The sequence below is a fragment of the Pithys albifrons genome, chromosome 20 (assembly GCF_047495875.1).
Source record: "Pithys albifrons albifrons isolate INPA30051 chromosome 20, PitAlb_v1, whole genome shotgun sequence".
NCBI lineage: Eukaryota > Metazoa > Chordata > Aves > Passeriformes > Thamnophilidae > Pithys > Pithys albifrons.
This window is the reverse complement of record NC_092477.1, coordinates 13284374-13310104: the sequence shown is the minus strand read 5'-3', so window position 1 is coordinate 13310104 and position 25731 is coordinate 13284374. Positions and strand designations below refer to the sequence as shown.

At 45.9% G+C, this 25731-nt stretch overlaps 1 protein-coding gene across 1 annotated transcript in view; it reads right to left on the bottom strand.

The window, feature by feature from the left end:
• The window catches only part of LMX1B (LIM homeobox transcription factor 1 beta), an 87112-nt gene that overhangs the window by 59833 nt on the left and 1548 nt on the right, over positions 1–25731 (bottom strand). The window lies entirely within an intron of this gene.

Sequence of the window (25731 nt, the reverse complement as noted above, 5' to 3'; positions counted from 1 at the left end):
ACGGCAGCAAGGGAGTGATGGAGCAGAAACTGGAGAGAGCAAACTGTCCAGGAATTTAACAGCACTCCAGTGAAAAGGGGTGCATGGACACTGGACAGTGTGGATGCAGGGATATGGCTGAACCAATACAACTCCTACGGTCAGTCAGGGTACTGCTCACTGCGCTTGCAGGTATCAGCACACAGGTTCAGACAAGGAGGCTGATGGCTGCCCACTGCTCACCTCACCAGCATCTCTCCAACAGGCTGCCAGAAGTGCTGATGCACATCAGCAGGAGTAACAACTTCCAGGAGCTCTGCAGACCACAGCACCAGTATCTTCCACACATGCCAATACTTTCAGACTGTGGGTGCTCCCTCTTGACAGGATTCAGGAATGCTTAGGGGTTTTGGATTAGCTTGTGGAGCTGGAACAGCCATGTCAGCACGGCACTGTGCCCAGGCTGAGAAACGTGGGGGTGTAAGAGTCAAGTTCACCTGGAAGTGGGACAGGGGGTAAAACAGCTTGGGAAATGCTGACAGAGGGTGTTTGACACTAAACCTGTCCTGAGGAAGCCTTAGGAATCTTGCTTGGTATCGTGCAGGGATCAGCCTGGCAGGCTTACACGTGCATACCAGTTATTTCCCCCAGGACTGAAGAGGCAGCAGCAACATCCCTTCACCTTGTGTGTGGGAGCAGTTCCAGTGCCAGTGTTGATGCAAGTGGAGAGACACCCCCAGGTGGCTCCAGGCTAGCCTGCCAAATCTCCCTCTCACCCTACTCATCCTCAGCTCTGACAAAGGGCAGTTTTACTGTTCAGGCTCCACTGCAGCATTTGTGCCCCAGCGCCTCTCACCATGCACAGCACACAGTGCTTCCTCTGCCAAGGGGATGTCACCTTTGTCACCTTTATACACATACAGTTCCATACGTACTTGGGAGGAGTATGGTGCAAAGGGGCTGTTCATTACTCCTTTGTGGGACTCACTTTAATGTATGTTATCCTACAACACTGTAAAGAGTAATTAGGGGTTGATTTTGCAGTCCTATGGAGAGGCCCTCACCTGGAGGCTGCAAAAATTATTGTGGACTGCAAGTTTGTGGGTTAGGAACGTGGGAGATGGCAGCTTTCCCCTCCCTTTGAGGGGTTCACACCTTTCAGCAGCCTGGAGAACACCCTCACCTGTGAGCTATGGGGTGTCTGGGACAGGTCCCATCTTTACTCTCCACCCCACAGAGGAGTCCTGGGGTGAGCCCTCGAGGGCTGGTGTGATCTGGATGGGCAATGGAGAGGGCACTCATCTGGCCAAGGCTACAGGTACCAGCTCCTGCTCAGGGCTGCCCACTGCTGTGCCCAGGCTGCCGTCGTGGAGCACAGTGTCGGTGATCACCCTGGAAGCTGCAGGAGGGAGGAGAGGGGGCTGCACCACTAGGTCCTCCCATGGCAGCGTTTAAGAGGTTTTGGCTGCTGCTGCATTTTGTGCGAAACCTGATCTTGTCAGCGTGCGCGGTGAGCTCTCTGCGTGCCTGTTTGCCTACCGCGGCGTTGAGCCCCGCGGCCCGGGCGCAGCCCTGCTCCTCTTGGCGTGAAGTCAGCTGGGAGCGGGCCAGGGCCTCTGGAGAGGCTGATAGCCCCAGCACCCAGAGAGCACTGTCCTGGCACCCACAGAACGCTGGCCCAGTGCCAGGACAGCAGGCCTGGCGCGAGGGAAACTGCCCCACACAGCACAGGTGTGCCCAGAACACGCTGCCTCCAAAACTGACTTGACGCTTTTGGCTTGATGCTGAGTTGGACCAAACTGCTCACCTCCACCAGGGCTCCCCAGCCACAGGCAAGGCAACGAGCTGGGTGTCACACCCCACTGACCCAGCCTCCCAGGGCCTCCAGAACACAGTGTGTTCCAGGAGTCAGCAGCAGGAGGACCAGGGGTCTGCCCCAGGGCGGTGCTGCACAGCAGAGTTCACACCCCTCGCCCGACCATAGCCACTGACACACCCCACACCCCGGCCACTCAGCCTTGTGCCACAGCAACAAAACAAGACCCAGGACAGTATTTGCACCAGCAATAGATGTACCCTGATTGTTGCCAGCATTCACATGCTTGACTGGAATGAGATGGAACCTGGAACCTTCAGAATAAATAGTTACATGTTGAAACTGTACAGTCCAAAGCTTTGAAAGGCTCGATTCCCCTGGAAATCTCCAAATGACAATGCACCTGAGGCTGGCAGAAGTCATGGGGCAGCATCCTCTCTGTCTCACACTCTCTTCTCCTGCACACCGTCCTCACCACTGTCAGCACCTGCCCTGACCCTCACAGCCACTCACACTCTTCAAGTGAACCAAGTAAATCTCCTGTCTTCCAAATGGAAACACAAAACCTGTTTCTATTCATTTAAAACAACACCACATGTTAATTATAGCTATTAAAAGCTACTCTGTATTTATACTTAATAACAGCACCTTTATTGAAGGATTGAGAGTTCTCACTGACCTGACAGCCCTGTTCTAGAAGGTCTGAGCTAGATTAAGTTGCATAAACTTTAAACTGGTTTTGCTCTGTGTCAGTGAAAGTATTGTAGATTTACACTGCTGTGAGACAAAAATTTGGCTGTAAAAAAATGAAATTACAAATCTAACCCCTAAAAAATCCCAGCATAACACAAACTGAATTCAAATTCCAGGCACAAAATATTTTCTTTTAAAAATTCTTACATTTCTAAGCACAAATCCATTCCAGCCCATGTGACTCTCACTGGCAGCCAGCTTAGCACTGCTCCCTACTGTCAGTCGCAAACCCAACAGGAATTTACAGCCTTTCCTCCAGTCAGTGCTATCACTGAGCAAACTGCCAAAAATGAGCAGCATTCCTCACCACAATTACTCTGTCTCTCCTTTGCACATTTTCCATATTCCAACCCCAGCATTTGTACTGTGGTCATTATCCACCATAAGCCACCACACGCTGCACCCATGTGTTGCTTTGGACAATCTATTCCAACCACCCCAGTGTTACTAAATACACATTGTGAGATTAATTTTGAAGAATAAACAATAGTATATTTGTTTTATTTTCCACAAACACATCTACAAGTAAAGCTTAACGGCCAGCCTGCTTCGGAAAGGGGATGCAAAAGCATATTGAAAATAACTGCTTTAAAATAAAAAGCCAAGGGAAATGTTTCCCCCATTCTCCACTCACAGTGCTGACCTAACGTCTCTCGGGGACAGAGCCAGGATCACAATGTCCCTGCCTCTGGCCACTTGCTTCCTTATGCTGCAAGTCTGTCACTAGTCTTGAAGAACAGAGATGGCAAGAAAAAGAGAGGAGACTGCAGCCAAGGTGACACAGAACAGCCAAATGCTCCCGTCTGCCTGCCGAGCCTCACTGCCACAGAGGGTGCACATGGATTCACTTCGAGAGGGAGATTCAATTAGTTCCCACCTGTTTATACAGCAACTGGCTAAATGTGGCATCGTCCTGCACCTACATAACTTCTGTGAATCAGCTAACAGGATGATCCACCCTTTGGGCAGGAAATGTGGCATCAACATTTTCTCTTCTTTTTTTCCCCTCTGCAGCACCACAATTCATGTATTTCAGAAGCATCCCAGCCCCCATTCCCTACCCAGCAATCTTGCCAGGAATGCTCACAGAGCTAAAACATAAGATGGCACTGATCTTGAGCTGTGACTGACCCCAAACTGATAATCCTGGGTTTTTTTCATAGAGTGTGAATCCATAAATATTCCACAGATCCACCTACAGCTCCTTCCTCTCTGAATTTCCTCCTGATGCAATCCATTGAAGTTTCAGGATGGCCTTTATTACAGCATATGCTGAGGCTTCAAATGCAAAGCAACATTTTGAAAAGGCAGCATCTGTCTACAGGCAGGAAAACCCTTTTGTTGCCATATTGAACTCTCATACACAGTGAGGGATGCAGTGCAAGCAGTAAACTCTTGATCTTCACTCGAAAGTCTCTACTTTCACTTATCAGCCTGACATCTCACAGTGGGGCCACCTGAGCAGACGATGGGGCTGGCTCCAGGGCTTGCAGACTAGAACCAGACCTCCAAGGGATGGAGGTGGTCAGCTCCCTGGGACCCTCCAACACAGTTCAAAGTGACATGTTTCAAACAGCCCTCTCTTCCATACCCCATGGCCTTCAAAGCACAAACAGCTTTATTGCCTGGAGCACGCTGAGGATCCGTTTGGGGATGTGCGGCAGTCGCTCTGAGCCAAGGACGGAGCGTGGCTCGGCAGGGACCTTTGCATCCTGCACTCCCAGGGCTGATCCTAAACAAGTTTAAAGCTGACTCCATTCTTTGATTTCTGCCATCCTATTTCTGCCAGATCCTTGCAGTTCTGTGTCAGAGCTCACACACAAAGAATTTTAAGCAGAAATACAGTAACAAAAAAAAAAAAAGCTCCCCAGCAATTTGACTCTGAAGTTCAAGACAAAACTTCTCTGAAGTAGAAAATGAATTAACACATAATTAGGGGTTTTCCCAAAGAGACTGAATAATTTATGGAAAGTTACTGACATGTTACTGACATGTTTGGTCCAGTTATGCCTTTGCACAATAATAGCCTGTGACACCACAGCAGTAAAAGACAATGTTTTCACACAAAAAATCAGTTATTGTGAAGCCACCAGAGCAGGAGCTCCAGAAACTGCTAAATTTAGACTATTTTCCTAAATTGTTAATTATAAAAGGAAAAGGAAAACATTCCTGGCTGTGTGCAATGTGTGCAGAAGACACAGGATCCCACGTGTAACAACTTTCCTTCCCTTTGTCACAGCTCAAATTAATGGTGCTTGGGAGTCAATGAGCAGAACCAGAGCACTTTGCCCAGCTCCTCCAGCAATTTGTTACCAAAGCAAAGACCTACTCACCACTGGCCAGAGTCACTCTATATCCAAACACAAATTTTCCATACTGATAAATGGATTAATGGAGCACACGTTTGGTAGAGAGCTGTAGGAAAACAAATGTCCTCAACCAACATGAGGGTGCTGCTCTGTGTGAAGACACAGACACTGTTTATCTAGTGGCTGGAAAGTTTACAAGAAAACAGCAAACTTCGTGCTGTGGTTGTTGAACTGAAGTAGTACTTTACTAGAACCAGGTTTTTTTGGTAATTTTGCGGTTGTAACAACTATTTTCTTTACATACTGCTATAGAAAAGGGACTCTTTTTAACTTAATTGAAGACACTATCAAGAATAAATATACTGAGGCTTTTAATAAAAACAGTATGAGGAGAACATTCAAAGCTAAATAATCAGAAGCAATTTGTGTTCATGAGCAGAATGATGTGTCATTTTTTTCCCTTGCAACGCTCTGTATTGCATCAGTTTTGAGACTGTGCAAACTTTAAACCTATCTTAAAATAATGAACAGCAGTGAGGGTAGAAGATATTTTGAAAAATACACTGGAAAGAGAAAACATATGCCACAGAGTGTGGTGCAAAAGTAGTATTTCATGCATGACTTTAGAGAATGTTAATAAGGATTAGAACCATACTTCAGGAAAATAACAATCAGTCAAAGAAGTGTAATTAATTTTTCTTTAGATCTCTGTTAGACGAAAATACAGGAAAGATAGTAACGTTGCCTATAGAGTCTGATCCAGCAAAGAAATACAGCCCTTAAATGCTCCTTGTAATTGTACACCCTAACTACAGTGTAGTACATGACTCATTTGCTTTATAGTTGTTGGGTTTATAATATTATGATTCCAAAAATATTTTAAACTTCAACTTGTTTTTTCTTTTTTTACTTTGGCCAATAAATATGATTAAGATAATACATCCAAAAACATATGTAAGCTGTGTATGTGGGACATATGGAAAGCAGATGTGTTATTAATTTACATATGACCTAAAAAAAAATCAGCTGATCACCAGAGATGGTACTTTGTGGAGCTGTTTTGGATGCAGAAAGATTATTGCTAGCTCAGCATCATTTTAAAGTAGGCAGTTTGCTTCTCTTGTGCCTGAAATCCCAAAGTCAATGTAGCAGACAGACTGTATCCCTTGGAACAATGATCACTTGGCTTAACACAAAACAGCCCAGAAATGGAAAACCAAGGTCATTTGTTTCTAAACACAATTGTTATTGAAAAACCTCTTTTTAATATCTTAAGTGATGTTCCAGTATATGCTTACAAGACTCCAGTTGTGCCTGTAACAACACTCCTTCAACCATAATGACAATAAAGGCCATGTTCAGATCCCATCAGAAGCCCAGGCCAAAATCAAAAGGCAATGCTGCGCCTGTCCGACTGGTGAGGACCCACACTGAGGTGGCAGTCACCTCTTCAAAATCACAAAGTCACATTTATTACAATCACAACAGATCAAGGAAGTGGCTTCTTAATTAGACCCCTGGGACAGAAGTTTTCTGGGGTCTGAGTTCTGGTTTCATTAATTTAGCTATACCCATTAAGAGAACAGTAACTTACCATCAGATTCAAAGGGCCCAAAAAACTTTACTCTCAGTAGTGAACACAATCCAGAAAGAATGTTCCCATTCCAGTTAGCATCAGATGTCAAAGCTGGGCTGTGAAGTGGAGCACCAGAAATAAGAAGTTCCTGAATTGTTTTTAAAACAAAACATTATCTAACATTTTTCTGAGCAGAGGAGGTTCAAATCACAGGAGAGGCTGTTAGAGGGATGAAATGAGAGACGAGTTTTTCCAAAGCTCAAGCTAATTGAACACACCACTGGTGAACAGACGCAATTTTTCAGGCAGGCATTTGTCACAGCTAGGAAATTCTCACTCTTCTGCCAGGCTCTAGCTTGGCAGCATTCACAGGAATTGCTCCAGTCAGAGTTCCCTCACAGCAGTGCCAAGATGCAAACTCGCCACTGACCCTCGCCCTGGTGCTCCCCAGCCCTGTCCAGGGCTGTGGTGAGGGGCTGGGCATGGTCGGGCACTCGTGCTGTGGGCAGCAGCTTTGGCCGACCCCCCTGCACCCCTTTGCCACCCCCTCCTGCAGTGGGCTCAGGCAGCGCCCTCCTCCCAGCAAGACAGATGCCAGGAAAACCTTGCACGACCTCCACACTCTCTCTGGCCAACAGGCAGATGGCTTTTTTTTTAAGCGAACAGTATTTTAAAATCTGTCTCCTCCCTCTTTGCTGCAGACATGTAATTCGGGATTTGCCGGTGCAGTAGCAGCTGCAGCAGACCTGGTGAGGTGAGCCCTGGCCCAGCCCCTGCTCACCTGCTCTGCCAGCAGCGCAGGATGAGGCTTTCCTCCCTGGCTTTGGGGAGTCTCACCAGGAAAAAATGCCCACTGTCCTTCCTGCTGTGCTGGAACTGCCCAGCGAGACTGTGAGGTGTTTGTTCCTGCACCCACCTCAGTACCCAGGTTGATCTCTTGGGCATCTTCCCACTGCGATTCCTGCCCAGGGTTGAGACCGTGGCCAGGAGCTATCCTTGGGCCCCACAGGGCCCCTGGAACCCAAGCCCCACACTGGGCCTGGGTATGGACCCGTTCTCTGTCCAGCAGAGAGCACAGCATGTACCCAAGCACAACAGCACTGGTATCTGCTGTTTCTCGTGTATTAAGCTTTAAAGCAGACAGAATTGGAGATTGTTTCTCCAACTTGGGAGCCACAGCCTATGCCATTCTGGTGCTTGTACACGTGTACAGCCAGCCCACTTTTTCACAAACCTGGATGTCTGAATCACCCACGTCTTTGGCCCAGCAGTGATGCTGAGGGTTGCTTTGCCCTGGATGCTGTGCAGGTTCAAATTCCTGTGCAGGGGCTGGGTTCCAGAACTCCTGTCCACAGGGTGGATGCTACCCTGATGGTTCCTCTCCACTCCTCCCAAGGGCAGGAGCACAAAGATCAACAGGCTGGCACTCGGCAGACTCGGTATGGCCAGTGGTCAGTGCCTCGATGCTCAGCAGATGTGCTGCTGAATCAGGATCCTAAATGATTTCTCCTCTTCCTCCACCAGTATTTTTTTCCTTGTCCCAGAATTTGTCCTCCTTCCAGGAAATGTCTGATTATATCAGAAAAGGCAATAGGACATGCCGTGATTTTTAGAATCTTGCCCAAAAAGTCTTGCTCCTCTGGCTGAGTTCCCTTCAGACAACCCTCCTCCATGGGCCACTGGCAGCATGCACAGCCCAGTCCTGCCACCACTGCTTTGGGTGTCCCTGCCACCTTCAATACCGATGCGGCAGGACAGTAACACACTTCCCAGTGAGAAATTAAAATCCCTCACTGCTCATCAGAGCTACCTAATGCAATAAACACCGAGATTCTGCTGCAATAAATCCTAAAAACAATCAGGTGAAATGTGGCATCACTACACCAAGGAAGAAGGGCTGCAGAGAAGACCCTAGCCCAGAGGCAGTTGGGGGCATTTCCTCATTGCTATCACAGACCTCATGATCTGAAACATCTGCATTGTCTTACTCTGGCCATCAAGACCCAGTGTCCCTCTGAACTCCAAATGTTTCCTTTCTCTGCTGCTTGATGCCTCCCTGGGTCACAGGCCTTGGCTCACAAATCATTTCAGCCTTCAGAGGGGGCTGAGAGGAAGGCAGGGAGGCTCTGAAATTCAATCCCCAAAGGTTTTTTATATTTTTTTGGTCCAAACAAAAGTTACTTTTCTTTCAGTGAGAATGCTGTAGTATCAAGTGCTGCTAACACAGAAGCACAACCCCAAACTCACTCTGGGTGGATGGTTTTCCCCTGTTTACTGACCTTGCTCAGAGAAGGGCAGGCCACATCAAGAGGAGCAGAGAAGCTGTTGTGTAAAGCATCAGGGCACACAGTGAGGATAAGGTTTGGTTCCCTCTGGAAGAGGCAGAACATGCTACCTTCTGAATCAGAAGAGTTTGGTGTTAGGGTAGGACACCGCACACAGGTACCACAGCTGGCAGATCCCAGGAGAGCAGTGAACACCCCCCAGATTCAAACCCAGGAGAGTAACAGGATCTCGGATGCTGTCTGAAGTCCCCTTCTCTGACATAAATGCAGCTTCATACCACACCAATTCTGTCTGCATTTAACACTTTGGTTGTGTTAAACCCTCCTACTCTTACATTTCAGTGAGGCTTTTGATGATGTTTTACACATTTTACTTAAGCTTCTTCCCAAGCTCACCCTGACATCACACTGTTCAATTTGCCTATCATTTAGCTGACCTGAGAAGTTTACAGACATTTATGGACTCCTGCACTGGCCTCACCTATTTGCAGGGTACATAACACTGTGTTCAGCTCAGCACCTCCAGCCCTGTCTGTGCTGCAGAGGCCACAGCAAAGTGACACAGGATCGCACTCCAGAGATCTGAACAGAGCTGGCTGCTCAAAGCAAACATGCTCTGCTGCAGGGAAGCTGCAGCCTTGAGGGTTCCTTTGAATGCTGGGTTTCCTAAATAAGGCCCTGTGTATGTTCCTGTTTGGACTGCATGTCAGCAGCCACCGGTGCTTACGGTGGAAAAACAAACGCAGGTGAAGCAGCAGCAAATGGCTCAGCACACCCCAGACATGAGAACATTCCCATCCTGACTCCTGGGGCAGCCTGGTCCTAAGAAGGCATGGGAAGAAATGGTGTGTCCCAGGGATAAATGCACCCAGGACAGGCCTCAGCCTGCAGGAACCCCAGGCAAGTCGCTCTGCAAAGGACTTTGATATCTGCTGGAGCAAGGTGCCATGAGAGATGAAGCATCTGCCCAGGACGAGATGTGAGCACCCACTGGGGAGCACTAGGTCGCCAGGAGACGGGGTGGGGGACAGGGAGGAGAAAGGGGAATTCCTGAAGGATGATTTCTTAAAACGTTTAATTAGCACTGACTTTTAACATCTGAAATTACTTTAAAAATGTGCATAGAGATGAAAAATACAGAGGAGCTGGACACGCCTTCTCAAATGAGGACTGGTGAGTAGTGCCAATGGAACCAGCTTGTAGCAGATGAGGCAGAGGAAGTTTGACACAGTTTCTCTGACAGTGGTGCCAGCTTGAACAAAAAGAAAAAATCTTAAAATTTTCCAATTCCCTTGCTTTTGATTACAGCTTGAATGCAAGAAAAAAGTAATTAACGACGCTATGCTCCAGAATGCAACATTCTTTCAAAATTTCCCAGACTTCTGTTTCAAAAATTGCAGCAACCAATATAAATTTCACAAATCCACCAAGAAGGCAACTCTTCAAATACCTGTGGTTTCCCACATTTTCCAAGGAAAACAAAAAGATTTATAGTTTCTCATGTTAAATCTGAGGGGCTAAACTTTGAGAGACGTGCTTGCCCACCTGCTGCATGCGTATTAGTTCTAGCTGAAGAGATGTCAATAAAAATGGAGAAAGAAGAATTTGCAGAGCTGGTTAAAGTAATAAGATTTGTTTCAGAGCATCTGATCTTTAGACTAACAGACTTCCAAACAGTTGGACAAGTAAATAAGGCACCACAGGGAACTGCTAGTTCCAATAGGTTACCACAGGGATATGCACAAAGGAATTCCTACAACTAAGAAAGGGCTGGAGCTATGAAACTTAAATACTGGCACTGGAATGGGTTGCTGACTTCTACAACATTGATCCTAGTTCTCTGAAAAGACAGGGGGTTTAGTTCCACTTTTTTGCCTATGTGCAAAGTTTGAAGAAGCTGAAGTTTGAAAAATGCAAAAGGGAATGTTTCCTTCGAGGCCTTACTTTCTTCAGAGAAATAAAAGCAGAATCCAAACAAAACCAGTTAGCCTGTAAATCCTCCTGCCATCTCCCTGGGATTTGATTTTCCCGTAGCCTGTGCACGGCTTCCCTGGGCAGCAGCAGGGCCAGCAGGGCAGTGCTGGGCAAGGCGTGCGAGGCAGTGGAGCTGCAGTGCTGCAGGCAAGAGCACAGCGCAGCCCGAGAACAAAGCGTCCCATGTCCCATGTCCATCCAGCGCCGAGGGGGTGGAGGTGACACTGTTGTAAGGTGCCATCTGATCAGGACTCCTTTTCTGTGCTTGACATGAATAAGGGGATTAGGACGGCAAGTTTCCGTGAGCTCACTCTATCGGACAAAAGGCCCTGAGGTTTAGTGTCACACTGCCTGATAAAAGTACAGGAGGCTGTCAATCACAGGCTCCTGGGCACTTGTGTTGGTGACATAATCTTATTAGAAGATAAACCAGTGAAATCCTTTTCATGATGAAAAGTTACATTTAATTGCTCCTTTGCTTTTCTACTCTTTCTCTTGTTCATTTGTCCATTTAACTTTGTTAACATTAGCTATTACAAGAATATTACAGCATATAGATGCCAGCCATTCCCACACAGCCACGCTCTCTATACATGAACAGCTAAAGGTGCTGAGGGATGGTTGTGCCTGGGCAGGAACAGAACCAGTTGTGATCTTTAAACAGAAGGTCAAAAGAGTTCCTGAATTAATTAGCATAAGTGCTCATGCACAGGGAGAAAGTTAAATTTTTTGTCAATTTCTTTATTACCAAAGAAAGTTGACAAAGAGACTAAAACATGGTAAAGTCAGTCTCTGTACAACAAACAAAGGGACTTTTAATATCCTCTTACAGAAGCAAATCCATGTTAGTCTCAGTAATGGGACTGTTTCATTTCCAGGTTGCTTCTTTTCAGTTTCACAAACAGGCAGCTGAGGCTGACAGCATGAATCACTCGGGAATGAATCAGAAGCTTCTCGGAGCCCGGAGGGGCAGTTCAGGGAGTGTCAGCGGCTGCGCCCCCTGTACTCCTGCCCTGGCGCGTGGGCCCTGCCGTGCCATGCCGTGGGCTTGTCTGGGAGAGCCTCAGTCAGCCTTCACACAGGTCAGGGTGACCAGAGGAGCCCGGGGAGCACAGCTCTCCCCTGCCCAAGGAAGGCTTGAGAGGACACACACAAGGTCTGCACAGGAATTGTTTCTGGGAGAGAGCAGGAGGACAGCACACTGCCCATCACACCGTGAGCCCTGGTGCAGAGGAGGAGGCTGCACACCCTGCAGCAGGTGACCTGTGTGACTACAGCCGTTACACAAGCACACAAATGTGTACTTGCCCCATACAATGGGCAGGAACTGATGCACACCAAGTTCCACCTGAACATGAGAAGACCTCCTTTACTGTGTGGGTGATCACCCACAGATTGCCCAAAAAGGGTTGTGGAGTCTCCCTCACCAAAGATATTGCAGAACCATCTGGACACAACCCTGTGCCACGTGTTCTAAGATGACCCTGATGGAGCAGGGAGGTTGGATCAGGTGGATCCTGTGATCCCTTCCTGCCTTATCCATCCTGGGATTCTGTGAACAGCCAAGCCCTTGCCAGTAGAGGTGAGGAGCTGCTCAGGTTTCTGCGTCCCAAACTGCCCCAGAAAAATGCCCCTGGGAAGTAAATGATCACTCACCACACAGCTTGGTCAGCCGAAGGACCCCTGTCCTTCAACCAGTTATGCTTGTAACTTTGTCCTGCTACTGAGGAGACTGAGTAAAATTAACCAACTTCTAAATCCGAGAGCACAGCCCAAGCCAGAGGCTTGGAGTCTCAAAATACAGATTTTTAAAGCATCATATAACTGTCACAATTAATAAACTACAAACATTCTCAGTAAACAACATTTAGTGGCATGGAGTTCCACTAAAATAAGTTTTACACAAAGCACCTGAGTGTACATGTTATTTAAATAATTTAGCTCCACAAACACAAAATGTTCAGAGAAAAAAATGAATTCCATTCATTTTACACATATTGTTCCTTATTTTCTCCAGGGGCCTGTCGCACTGAGAACAAACTAGCACTTGGAGCTGAAATGCTTTGAGAAATTAAATGTGTAACTCTCTCATAATTCTGATCATCTTAAAGGAAATAAGTCCTCCAGAGTTCTTCTAGAAAACTACATTTTCATTTAAGGACTAACAAAAAAATATCTGACAAATGCCTTAATACTTTGTTTGTTTAGTAAAAGTTTGCATGAAAAATCATAAGAGAGAAGGATCAGAGTGGTTGATGGCAAAACAAAAGCAGCTGAAAAGTGTGATTTAACGTTGGTTAAATCAGTGGTAGTTGGTGATTTAGTGAAAAGACAATTGTTGCCTCACTGGGCTACTGATCACATGTCACTGGCATTCCACAAGCGCTTTGCCAGTGGAAATCCAACTCCAGCTTTTGAGAAGGCTATTTCAAAACAGTGCAACATATTATAAATTAATTACCTCACTATTTTCTTTCAAAACAACAGTTTCTATATCATGCATATTTACAAAATCCTTTATTACATTTTCAAATATTAATCAGGTTTCATACCTGCCAGTTCAATGTTACACTCTAGAGGTTCCTATTACTACCCTGAAAGCCTGTCAAAAATATTTGCATACAGATTATTTGCTCAGCACCCAAATTCCTCTGACATTTCTTCTGAAATCAAAAGGAGACACTGAACAAGTCCAGCCCTGCTCAGCCCCCATCTTGGTCACCTCATTTGGAAGCTGCTGGGAGCAGGGTGTCCCACACAAACAAGTGTTTCACAGCTTTAAAGGCAGTGATGAGGGAAGGACGAGGGGTGAGCTCAGCACAAAAATTTATTTTTACTGATCAAACTTAAGCAAATCCAAGGAACAATTAGGAAGTGCTGTCAAGTAAAGCCTGAAATCTAAGCAAGTCACCATTCAAAGCACAGTAGGCCCTTATAAACAGTTAATCCACCCAGCTGCAGTAGTTAAAGCAAACACGCTGCCCTTCACTTCGCCATCAATTACACCTTCCCAGAAAAAATTACACAAACTTTGTAGGATTTTTCAGAGAGAAGATGGATTCTTTTGGAGACTTGAGGTCAAGGCTGGACTGTTTAAAGTATATTATTAACAAATAAACATTTATTGCAAAAAAACCCTATAGGCCTTTGGGGAGAAAAATTGTGTTATTTTTGGCATCAAATGACACAAGCCATTTATGACATGAATGGCTATCACCAACAGACTGATGAAATGGCAAATGTCTCCCACTTAACTTCCCCTGGCTTCCTGAATAAACTTTTTCAAACACTTTTCCTTCTGAAATGGCAATAAACTACATGTAATTTTGGTTTTCTCTCTGTTCTAGCTGTTTCAAGATCTGTAGCTGGAAAGGGTTGAAGGTACTTCCAGATGGACACTGAAGACTCCCCAAAGACGGGTAAGGTGATGAAAATCACATTGTTGGGATCCGGGACCACAGACTGCCCTTATTTGTGTGTATTCCTACCTGAGTGACAATGTGCAATTGCCTTTCAGAGGGTTGGGTGAAAAATCTGAGGTTTAATTGTGGCATCCAACAAATTGAATGTTACAGCTCTTGTTACTGAATGAATCCACTATGCGCTCAGACAAACCCCTGCCAAAACATCAGCTGAATTTTAAGTAAGAGAAAAGCCATGGAAAAGACAGGCTTCAATTACTCAAGACAACTAGTGTTCAAGGGACATGTGTGAAACCAAGACAGCACACTTGCCTTGGACCTGTTTTCCAGCTTTTCTGTAGGACACAGATCAGCAGAGTGAGCTTCACTGATTGTGGTGTTCAGTGCCAGCACACTGGGCCAGCGTGGTGGGACCATGGCCCACCCTGATGCCAACCCTGTTCCAGGCTCTGCCACAGGGGATGCCGCAGGTGCCGGCGCTGCTTCACGCAGCCCTCCTGTCCTCTCTGTGGGGAGCAGTGGCAGAACGGGGAGGATGTTGCACTGGGCAAGGCTGCTCTCCCTGTAATTGCCCTGGAATCCCTGAGGATTCTCCCACATAAAATGAGTGCAGGTGCCATCACGGCTATTTTATTCCACCCTCACAAAACCATGGTGGGAACTGGCCCCAGCCTGGGCAGCGAGGCCAAGGCAGTGCAATCAAAGGAGCTGGTGGCAGAATGGAATAGCCCCATGGGAGCTCAGGGACTCCACAAAGGTCATACAAGCCCCCATAGACCCCAGTGAGGGACACGAGGTTCACGAGGGAAGCCTGCCACTGAAATACAAACTCTGCTTCCTCTGTGGAGCCTTGTTTCACAGCAGCTTCGCTCAGGAGCAGCCAGGGTGCAGTGAGAGTCCCTGGCAGTGGGATCCACCTGTTCCTCCACTACCAAACTAGCTGTCAGTGTAATGCTTTCTGCTCCCATCAGCTGAATCAATTGCTTCTTGCAGCTCCAAGCACTGAGCCCAGTAGTTTCAAACCAATAATGCCGAGATAGAGCATTGCTGCAACATTTCACAGGCCATTTCTTCCTTCAAATTGTTTTACTCCATTTGTACTTCTGCACCATTTCATAAATGCTCTTGACAATAACCAGCCTCACTGCTGGTGCCAAAATTCACATAAGGGCACCACCACACTTTATGCATCAACTCCAGTGTGAGTGGGGGCTGACCCCACAGGGTCACACTCCACTGGGGAAACTTGTCACCAGATGAAGCCCATACCAAGATTCACCTGCAAAGATAACTCATGATGTTAAACTGCAACTTCTGCTTAGGGTGGGTTTTGCCTGTGAAGAGCCACATCCCCAAAAATTTCAGCAAGGAACTCCACTGAGCTCTCACTAGACACTCACTGTCAGGTGAAGTGACCTTGCGTGATACCACAAGCCTTTGCATGCCAGGGCAATTGGCTTCACTGGCACTACTGGGAGCAGGGATTTACTGGCTCAGGCCCCCGCCAGGGCCTGTCAAGTGGCAGCATCAGCTCCTCTCCCCAAGGAATGTCCACAGGTGCTGACAGGCTGCTGGAGAATGTACTGCAGCCCCTGCAAGTGCTCACACCCGCTGCACACTCTGCTCATCGAGTAGGGGTCCAAAGGCAGGACAGGTCTCAAGGTCTCTAGACAAATTCCATTCTTATCTTAGCAGCTTGCACCTGCAAATTTGTCTTTGGTTCACTAGCTTGAAAATTTCTGTTCTCCTACAATTCCCCTTTTTTATTTTCTAAATGAAGTCTAAAGATTTCTGCAAAGCTACGATGAACTGAACATAGAACACAAGAAAGAATACATGGCACACTGATCAAAATTGAGAAAAACACACAGATTACAGTTAAGGCTAAAACAACTATTCTCTTGAGTCTCTGATTAAGGTAAAAAATGTATATTCAACTAAACAGATTGTCCAAGCTCAGGTCTTTACTTCTTGTAATGTGTACTGTTAAATTTTTCAACTACGAATCCTTTTTGTCTTTTCTGAATGGAAATACTTCTTCACAATTTGTAAAGATTGAAAAAGGATTAATTTTCTTAATATTCATGATCTTCTTTTGCTCTAGTGGGAATGTCTTTCTGCACTCTTGAACCACAAATTAGAAAGACACTCTCGGGTAAACCAAGAGATATTACTCTAGATTTGACTGTGACAGTGGTGTTTAATTTCCATCAAAAGCTACCATTCTGATATGCATCAGATGGAGATACATCAACTGCCAATTGGTGTTTTGAATTTGAATCTGTGGGATTAAATTGAAAGCAAAAAGGTACAGTCAAGCTGCCTATTAATTTTCTTGAACTCTATTGAAATTTAAGGAAAACTAGTTTTAAAGTTATGGCTATAGCACACTGTAGTAATTGTGCCTTGTGGAATTCAAAGCATCGTAACAAGTATTGGTGCAGGAAAACAATCTGACTCAAGCTTGCACGTACACACACACTTCCATGGAGCAGATAGCCTGAAAACCATGATTATTAACAGCAGGGGTGGAGGCGGAGGGAGGATCTCTTCTTTCTCTCCCTGAAAGTCAGAAAAGCCAACCTCCAGAAGACCAGCAGACCCACCTGGACAGGTAACCTGCATGGCCCCACCCCACACAGGCAGGGAGCACCAGCTTGCTGCCCCTTGCCAGCTGCCATCAATCCACCCTAACCCATGACTTTGGGCCCTTGTGAGCCACCAGCCACACCAGCATGGCTCCAGCATGCTGAACATGCCAGGGAGGATGGATGGTGCCTGGCCAGCTCCAGCCTGTGCAGCCACAGTGAGGCCAGAGCAGCTGGGTCAACCCTTCCTCACCCTGCCCACTACCTTTCCAGAGTCCCCCCCGCAGCATCCAGTACCTCTCCTGTGGCTCCTGACCATTCAAAAAGTTGGAACTAGGTTCATGAACTGGCAGGGCCTGCTCCCAGCCACAATCTGCCACACACCCAGAGCACAGCAACACTGAGGGACACAGCAAAGGCACTGCTGCACTTAAGATGGCTCAGCACAGAGCATCAACTACCAAGAAACACCTGAAGAAAATCCTGAGTATTTATGAACAATGCTCTGGTTACCAGATTGTCACTTACAGCTGGACCTCACTGTACCAGGTATCTCCCTGACCCAGGTAGCTTACCTCTTCTACAGTCATTTCAGTGTTTTGTTCTGAGGTTTTTGTCTTCATTTCATGATTTCCTATAGTGCTTTGTATGATACCAGATTAATCACTTGTCTCATTTTACATGCATTACCAAATGAAAACCTCAGCAAGTGCACCCATATACCCGCCAAACTGGATTAAAATTGTGGCATGAAAGAAAAAATCAGAACAGAGAGAAGATGCTTCTATTGGGAAGGAAGGAACTGCATTTTTACAGGATAGAAAAATGCAAGCTCTTGTCAAGCTGGTTCTGTCAAAGGACAGGATCCCACAGGTTGGAAACAACTGTTCCAGGGGACAGGTGTTAGTGAGAACTGTAACCTTTCTGGCTAATGAGTTTTGGCAGGTATTGTGCTGCAGCCCAAGGGTCCGGCTCCACAGAGCTGCTGAGGACTCGGGCTCAGCTCCACAGGTGGCAGTGCCCGGCGCCCTGCTGAGCTCCACCTCTGGGAGCAAGTGCTGCCCCCACCACGTCACCGTGTCCCCACCACACTGTCATGCTGTCCCCACCACTCGGTCCCCCATTCCCAGGCTGCAACACACATGCTCCCTCCTCACTAACACACAAGGAATTCACCAGAGCCAGCCTGTAAGGAGCGATGGTGCTTCTCTCTGTCAGAGTAAGCACCGGCTGTAACTAGAAATGCTTTAAAACAATATTCATAATTTTTTCTGCAAATTAAAGTATGCTCGATCATAATACTAACATATGGCAGCAGTAACAAGGGCAAAAAATATTATTGATACAAACTATTATTCTTTGTTTGGTTTTGTTTTGTTTTTGTAATCAGTGAATGGTAATTCAGGTTACACCAAGGAACAAGCACATGAAAGTAAACTTCCTAACAGCTACCAGGAGGATTTGGTCCTCAGCACATAACTCCTGTCAACTCTTACTGGGAGAGTGTACATTATACATAGAACACTGACTGCAGTAAAATCAAGAGCCAAATTCTCTCCTTTGATGAGCAAGGATGGCTCTCACTGAAGCCAATAAGAATTGCATGATCACAAGTTCATGCCAATGTTTGCAGAGGAAAATTATTTGCATATTAAAAAATATTATGTTTTGCAAGCAAAGCAAATGACCACCACAACAAGTGTTCTCTGTAAACCTCCACAACAAAAAAAGTGTTCTCTGTAAACCTATTTGGCTGTTACAGGAGAATCAGAGCACAAACGTTTATCAAGGTTTGTGCTATTCCTTGTTAGGCTGATATAACATTTGTTCCATAGCAGCTCTGCTGTATCTGTGAAGAAGATCACTGTAAAATTTCAAACCCAAGAAAATAACGAACTGAAATTAGTCATATTAACAATTCCTTTACTGTAATACAATCTCACAAAAGTCTACTTGTTCATTTGCCCAGAGGCAAATAGTTTTTGAAAGGTGAGTAAAACCCCCTGTTCTGGGAGAGCTGTGCACAGGTGGGCTGGGCTGGGCTGGGCTTCGGGGGTCCCACACCCAGCCTAACAGACCCTGTGGACCTCTGTCAGTGCCGACCCCAACATTACACCCCTCAAGACAGCAGATACTTAATGGTGGCAACAAGAACTTCATTTTAAGGATTTTGGGATTTTGCTTCAACATACTCTGCACTCAAACAGCATTATATGCCACACGTGGTGTTTCTACCAACAAGGTATATTCATCGTGCGATAAAGAGTTACGGCTGCACATCTATTCTGGGTATGTGTGGGTCATATAAAAGGAGAAAATAATTATCAGTATGTTGTTTGGTAACAACCAGAGCCTATTTTGCAAAATGGCTGTTTTGGGAGCAGCCTGTTGAGGCCCAGGGACAAGAGCCCTCGTCTGTCCACTCCTGCTCCTGGCAGTGCTTCTGGTGCCAGGCCTTGTCCCTGGGCTCAGGGCTGAGCAGCCACAGACACTGGGCACAGCTCTCACAGTGTGGCCAGAGCAACTGTGAGAGAGCAAAGCAAGGGTAAGACAGTATTTCATTTCAGTAGTGCCAGTTTAGCCAAAGCAAGTCTATGAATGTAAAGTAAATGTAAGGTTAATATTTAAAAATATTTTAAAAAAGAAAGAAAAAAAAGGAAAAAAGGTATCTACCTCAATTTTATATTGAATTTAAAGAGGCATCTAAAATCAATGAATAATTTGCCTGAACAAAGCACCAAAGATTCAGAGCTATATTAGCATGCATGTTAGAAAGAGTAACATTTTATTTCAAACCAAAAGTCAGGCTCATTTTACCTTATGAGTATTGACATTTTTCTTCTCCTTCATGGTCTCTACTCTCAAACTCAGAAGTCTAGCTCAACTTTCAACATTTATTTTAAATTATTTTTTGTACTTAGTTATTAATAGAGAAAAGCAACGTCTCCTGCCCAAATGCTACTGGTGCTGTTAAGGCTTCCACTGCTGCAAAATGATCTTACCTCTCTGTCACATTTTATAAAATATTGTAACTGAGAAAATACCTCTGCTAAATTGTCATACTTATTTAACTAAAAGATCAGTTTTCATTCATAGCTTTGGCTACAGTATAACACAACTACACAGTCCGCAAGGTGGATATTTGATGAAAACTTCCTGCCGACTTCATTTAGTTATTCCAGTTCACCCGGAGAAAGGAAATTTCTGTTCCTAATTGCACCAATTTAACTCCAAAGTAACTCCTCTAGTTCCATTCTTTTGCTGCTGCAGACTTGGCTGTTGGGGCTCGTAACACATTGTTACTTACAGCTAACTCTGTCCTTTGTTTTAAAACAAACGTGGCAGTCTTATGTTTTGCAATGAACAAGAAACTGTCATCTCGAGTCAATCTTTGCCTTGTGAGTAAGGTAATCATCCCAAATCATGCCAAAACCCCTTCCTACCACACCAAACCATCCCAGAGAAATACCTGCTTTGTTTACTTTTACTGGAGATTGCTCTCTGAGTCGCTTTACAGTTTTATTTACTTGCTTGTTTCTTACTTGACTCGAACAATAACATGACTTATCATGTAGGGAAAAAAACTGTAGGCAAAGAGAAGCATTTTCCCGTTTTTTCTGCAAGTCTGTTATTTGCCCTCATACACCTCTACAGAGGACACAGCAATGGCCTTTTCCCATCTTGCTGGGGTTTAAAATTCACAGCCTTTTCCTAGCTCTGCATTTGATGCAACTCATGGCATAGTCCAAGCCAGTCCAAGCTGTAGAAAATCCCTTTCTAATTTTGCCATGAAATGTTGCTGTTATATTTACACTCCATTCTCTCCCCAGACTGCCACAAGCACGCAGCACAGGGAGCTCCATGCATGGCACACAGACACAGACCCTCCTGCTCTGCCTGGCAGTGACAACAAACATGAAGAATTTACTGACCCCTCTCTCCCCCCGAGTCCAGCCCCCTGAACCACACTAGCAGAAATCTGTGGGTGCTGAGGTTGCCTGTGCGTGTCCCTCCGTGGGCCCCAGCGCGACTGCTGGCACAGGGACTCTGTCGAGTGTTTCATTACAGCCAGGAGGGCCCCGGTCGCTCCTCCCGCACCGAAACCTCCCGAACTTCCCACTGGCCTCCACACCAGGCACACAGGGGCTCAGGCCTCCTCTAATCACTCCCTCTATCTGCTGCACTCACCATTCCAAAAGGAGATATTAAATAAAATTAAATCAATTCCTGTTACCACAAGAAGTAGTGAATTTAGTATAAATCCAAATTTTGTCTGGAATGAAAAACAAAAACCACAGCTGCATTATGAAAAGTGTACTCCTTTTCCTCCTGAATATTTCTGCCCAGATATCTGCCCAAATGAAGAGCCTCTCCCATTACTAAATCTGTCACCCTCCACTTTCAGGTTCACCAGAGCAGTGAGAACTTCAGGATGTACCAGACTTTACAGGCTGCTCCACAACAGAGGGAAGTGAGAGGGGTATATTTTTACCATCGAAATACACTAATAATCTAAGAAGAGACATTATAATCCAGCTGTTTTATCATGATATACTATTGATAGTTGGAAAGGTGATGTATGCCTTTGAACTATTTCAAAAGTGTAGGCCAAAAAATAACAGGCCTGACTTCTAAACAGAATACAAAATATTCCTATTTATTTCAATACTCAGTGAAAAAAAATTTTGCAGTGTATTTCACATCTACAGGGTTTTTTTCCTCAGATTAGTAGCAAAGTATTATAAATTATACTCCTGTTAATTTAATTGCATATTACCTACATTGCACAATGATCCTTCCTTTTGTTTTCTGCCAGGGATCCCTGCAAATCCCATCTTTTCCTTGCAATTATTTTGTGTAGTGTTACCGTGATTGCAGCAGAAAACCAAAATGTCTCCCCAAATTCTGGAAACACGCCCCGTCGCAGCCCCCTGCCAGCTCTCAGCAGCCCAGCGGGTGGCCGTGCCCGGAGCTGCCGCGGGGGCCCGGCCGCTCCCACCGCGGGGACGGAGCCCCCCGGCCCGGGGGACCAGCGGGGGCTCGGCCCCAGCACGGCCACTCTGCTGACGTCACCGCCTGGAATAACAGACACATTTCCTCAACACTCCCGCTTTGGGGACTATTTCGAGGTGCCACGAAAGCCTGACCGTGCAGTGGATTTTTGATGGGGCTGATGTGACTGATGCTGCGGGGCTGGAGGGATTTCCAGCAAAAGTGCCAGAGTCTTTCAGCGACTTTTAAAAGCATTTTTAGTGGATGACATAACTTTAATCATTACTCCATGTCCAGGGCATGTGCTTAGGCTACTCCTGTCTCTAAGTTTCACCCGGTTTCTGTGCTGTCTCCTGGTGACCCGCGTACAAGCACCAGTGGCCGTCCGGCATAAGGCAAGGGCAGCTGGAGGGAGCCCCAGCTCCTCAGCGGCTCTGCCGAGCTCACGGTGCTGCACAACTGCACCCAGGAGCGGCACAGCAATGGTGCTCCTCGGGTAAAAATAAAACAGGAAAACTGAAAACAAACCAAATCCTGTTGGTAGCAGATTGCCTTGCCCGCTCTGAATCCGGGCAGCCGAATGCAGCAGAATCCGGGAGCAACTCCTGCACCGGGCTCCTGCCACATTCCACAGACCGTGGTCTGCGAGAAAAATAAGTCACAAAACCAAGAGATGCTCAGTGAAGAGAAGCTTTTGCTGTATTTTGAATATAAACCACAACTCAACTGGCAAACATCAGCCTCAATGTTACGCTCACGTGAAAGCATTCCCAAAATCTGGAGAGGGGAAGGTTTCCCCACAGCACGGAGGCTTCGTGGGGTTTTCTTTCCTTCCTGTGAAGGACGTGCTGCTCCGTGCTGACTGTACAGCAAAAACAAGCCCAGTCCACGACAAGAAAGGACTCAAAGATGAAGAACAGTACAAAAACATACCAGAAATACATCGTGGGTCTTTTCTAATAGCACCCAAAAGCGATGCTAAAACAATGCCTCTCACATTTAAAAGACCAAAAACCTGAATATTTATCTTTCCCACCCAAAGCAAAACTTAGAATGCATTAATGAAAAATTACCAAATAGCAACTCTGAGCGTTTACTATCTGGTCCCTTGAATAAAAACCTCTTTTACAACTTTTATTTCCAAAGCTAGAAGTGGAATATATGATTCTAGACGTTATAAGCATTGCTTATACATGAAATACGTAACCTGAAACAGTTATTTCTCATGTATTTTTGTACTATCAGCAATAACTAGGGCAAATCGTTATGTAACACTGAGCAGTGAGAGAAAAACAAACCAGAAAAGCACAATCACAAAAAAATGGAAATATACAAATGGGAAGGAAATGTAGTATTTATAAATACTATTTTTTAGCATGAATCACTACTATGAATGGTACAATACACAAATTAATTTAAGAACCAAAATACAACTACCTCAAGCCTTCTATTTTTGAAAAACATTAATTCTAAAGGTTTCAGTTTATCGGAAAAAAACGTTCTCAAAAAAAAAAAAAAACACCAAAAACCAAAACAAAAAAAACACAAAACTATGTTAAGTGCAAGGTTCCAAGTGTGCAGCAATTTGGTAAAGCTCTCATTAAAATCAAAGAGATTTTGTCTGACTTGGGCTTGCGAGAGCCAGCCTCCCTCGTTCCATTTTACTGCTCTGGGCTTTTTCGCTTAAAATCCTTGCCATCGAATGCACCTGACCCTCAAAATCTTAAATTTTAGCAAAATAAGTACTTTGCATTAACTCAAAACATCAAGATGTACTCATGTGTTGAATTCCTTCTTTTAAGAGAGACCAAAATACATGCCCCGCTTGTCCTACTGACATACTAATGATATTTTTGTAATAAATTACCTTTATCAGGCACCTCTGACTACTTCAAACCGGGCTTGGGCCACTAATCCACCTCCCCCAGGATTTATTCTAACATTCCAAGCATAAGGGTAGCTTCACGCAGCCAGCATTTTTATTGGAAAAAAAATGCAAAGAAAAAGAAAAACTGTTTTCACCCTTCCCCCTAATGTGAAATGCCCTCATCCAAGGATGGGCAGCAATCATTCCTGACCCAGGGAAAGGTGTAAGGTCTGATATCTGACCCATCAGAAGCTTGCTTTCATTAGAAAGATGAGACACCAGTTTCCCAAAGATATACACACAGCGCTTGATTATAGTCCTGGGAGTTCTGGAGAAATCTGACCTTTAAAATTACATTAATACGTACAGCAAAATCTATTTAAAGCAATTTTCAGGAACTGAGATATTTAAGTAAACTTTATTCTCCCCCCCCTTCCCCCCCTCCCCCCTCGCTTCCCCACCCCCATCCCTCCCGAGAACTGTAAATAGAACTCAGGATAACAAAAAGCATCTGATATTACTGATCCCTGTCTTCCTCCGTACCGATCCTATTCCATCTCACTACCCCCAGGAACGCTCACTGAACACACGGGCTTTTTCCGTCCAAGTGTCCCAGCACGGGACTGTGGCTGTGCCCGCTCGCACAGCTCACTCACGGCTTCGCCCCCGCGGTCTGACGGACAAAAACTGACCCGCTGCACTGCAACAGCCCAGAGCCACTCACACGGGTGGACAGCGATTTTTATCTTCTAGCTACCATAAACGAGTATTTCTCCAAGTCTGAAAGGGTGCACAATCTCTGTCAGCATAGTTTCACGTTTGCTCTTTTGGGCTAATAAAATCCCAGAGAAAACAAATTCTGATTTACCGTGTCTCCCCTCCCCTTCCCGTGAACCGCTGCCGCTGTCAGTCCTCGGGGGCACACACAGCGGGGCACCATGTCATGTCACACTAGGTGCTGGGATTCAACAAAGGCCAACATGTTGATATCTTTTTATTGTTCAGCAGCCTGGTTACCCCGTTTCCCCCCCTCTACAACTGGACACCTTTGATAATATGGGAAGTTCTGAACCAGTAACATTTCTATTTTCAGTCAGGAAAAGTATTTTTGGTTTTACAAAACAATATTCTCTGGTCTTGCTTTTTGTGTTGCGATCCTTTATTTTACAGAAACTAAAGATGAGACTTTGAGGGTACATTTGTTTGCAATTAATGTAAATACTTACATTGTCAAATAACGCTTTTTTAGGTAGCCTGAAGACTGTTCTAAACTCTTTCCTAATTAGCAAAAATATTTAAGTTGTTGCTACCTACAAAGGCAGAAGTTTCACTGATCTACAACTACAGCTATCACGGGGTGGTTTATTTTTTGCAGGAGCACAAGGTGAAGTCTGTGGACGTGTTCCCTGCACGGGGCACGAGAAAACCCGATGGTGCCGTGGCCCCGGCCTTGGAAGGGCCAGGATCGAGGCAACCCACGGGCAAGCTCCGGGTTATTCCCATGTGCAGTGCCCAGACCGTGGAGGAATCTCTGGGAGTTGGTGAGGGCTGTGGCATGAAATAACGTGTTTTGTTGTATTTCCTAAACAGGGGGACATTTATCTGGGCCATTTATACAAGAGTTATAACCCTCACAATATTTATACTCAGCATGTCATGTTAGCATTTACTACTCGTTTCCATGGAGATGGATTTTCATGCTGTAGCTATGAAATGCACATTGTTGCCACTAAGCTACTTCAGGCCTTTCTGGAAGCCTGCTGAATGCCTGACAAAAGTTGATGCAAACCAATAGTTGTTGTTCTTTGTTTGTTGCCAGACTTCTAGCAGAGCCATATTATGTCCTAGTGATTGAAGTGCCCATGTTCGCCCCCGTCCCGGCACAAAAAGGATCCTCAATTTCGGTGACAAGCATGAAGTGGGCTTCTGCTGGGGAGGGCGGCCCGGCGCGGAGCCGGGCTCTGTCCCCGCGCGGGGCCGCGACGCGGCGGGGGTCGCTCCCGACAGCGCCTGACATTTGGGGATAAAGCCGGAATAACAGAGAGCGAGGGCAGCGCCGGGGCCAGCGCCGAGCTCAGCGCCCGGCTCTTCCCTCTGCTGCCCGGTCCCTCGGCCGAGCCCCGCCGTGCTCCCACCGCTCCCGACGGCCCCTCCGCCGGGCCAGTCCGCG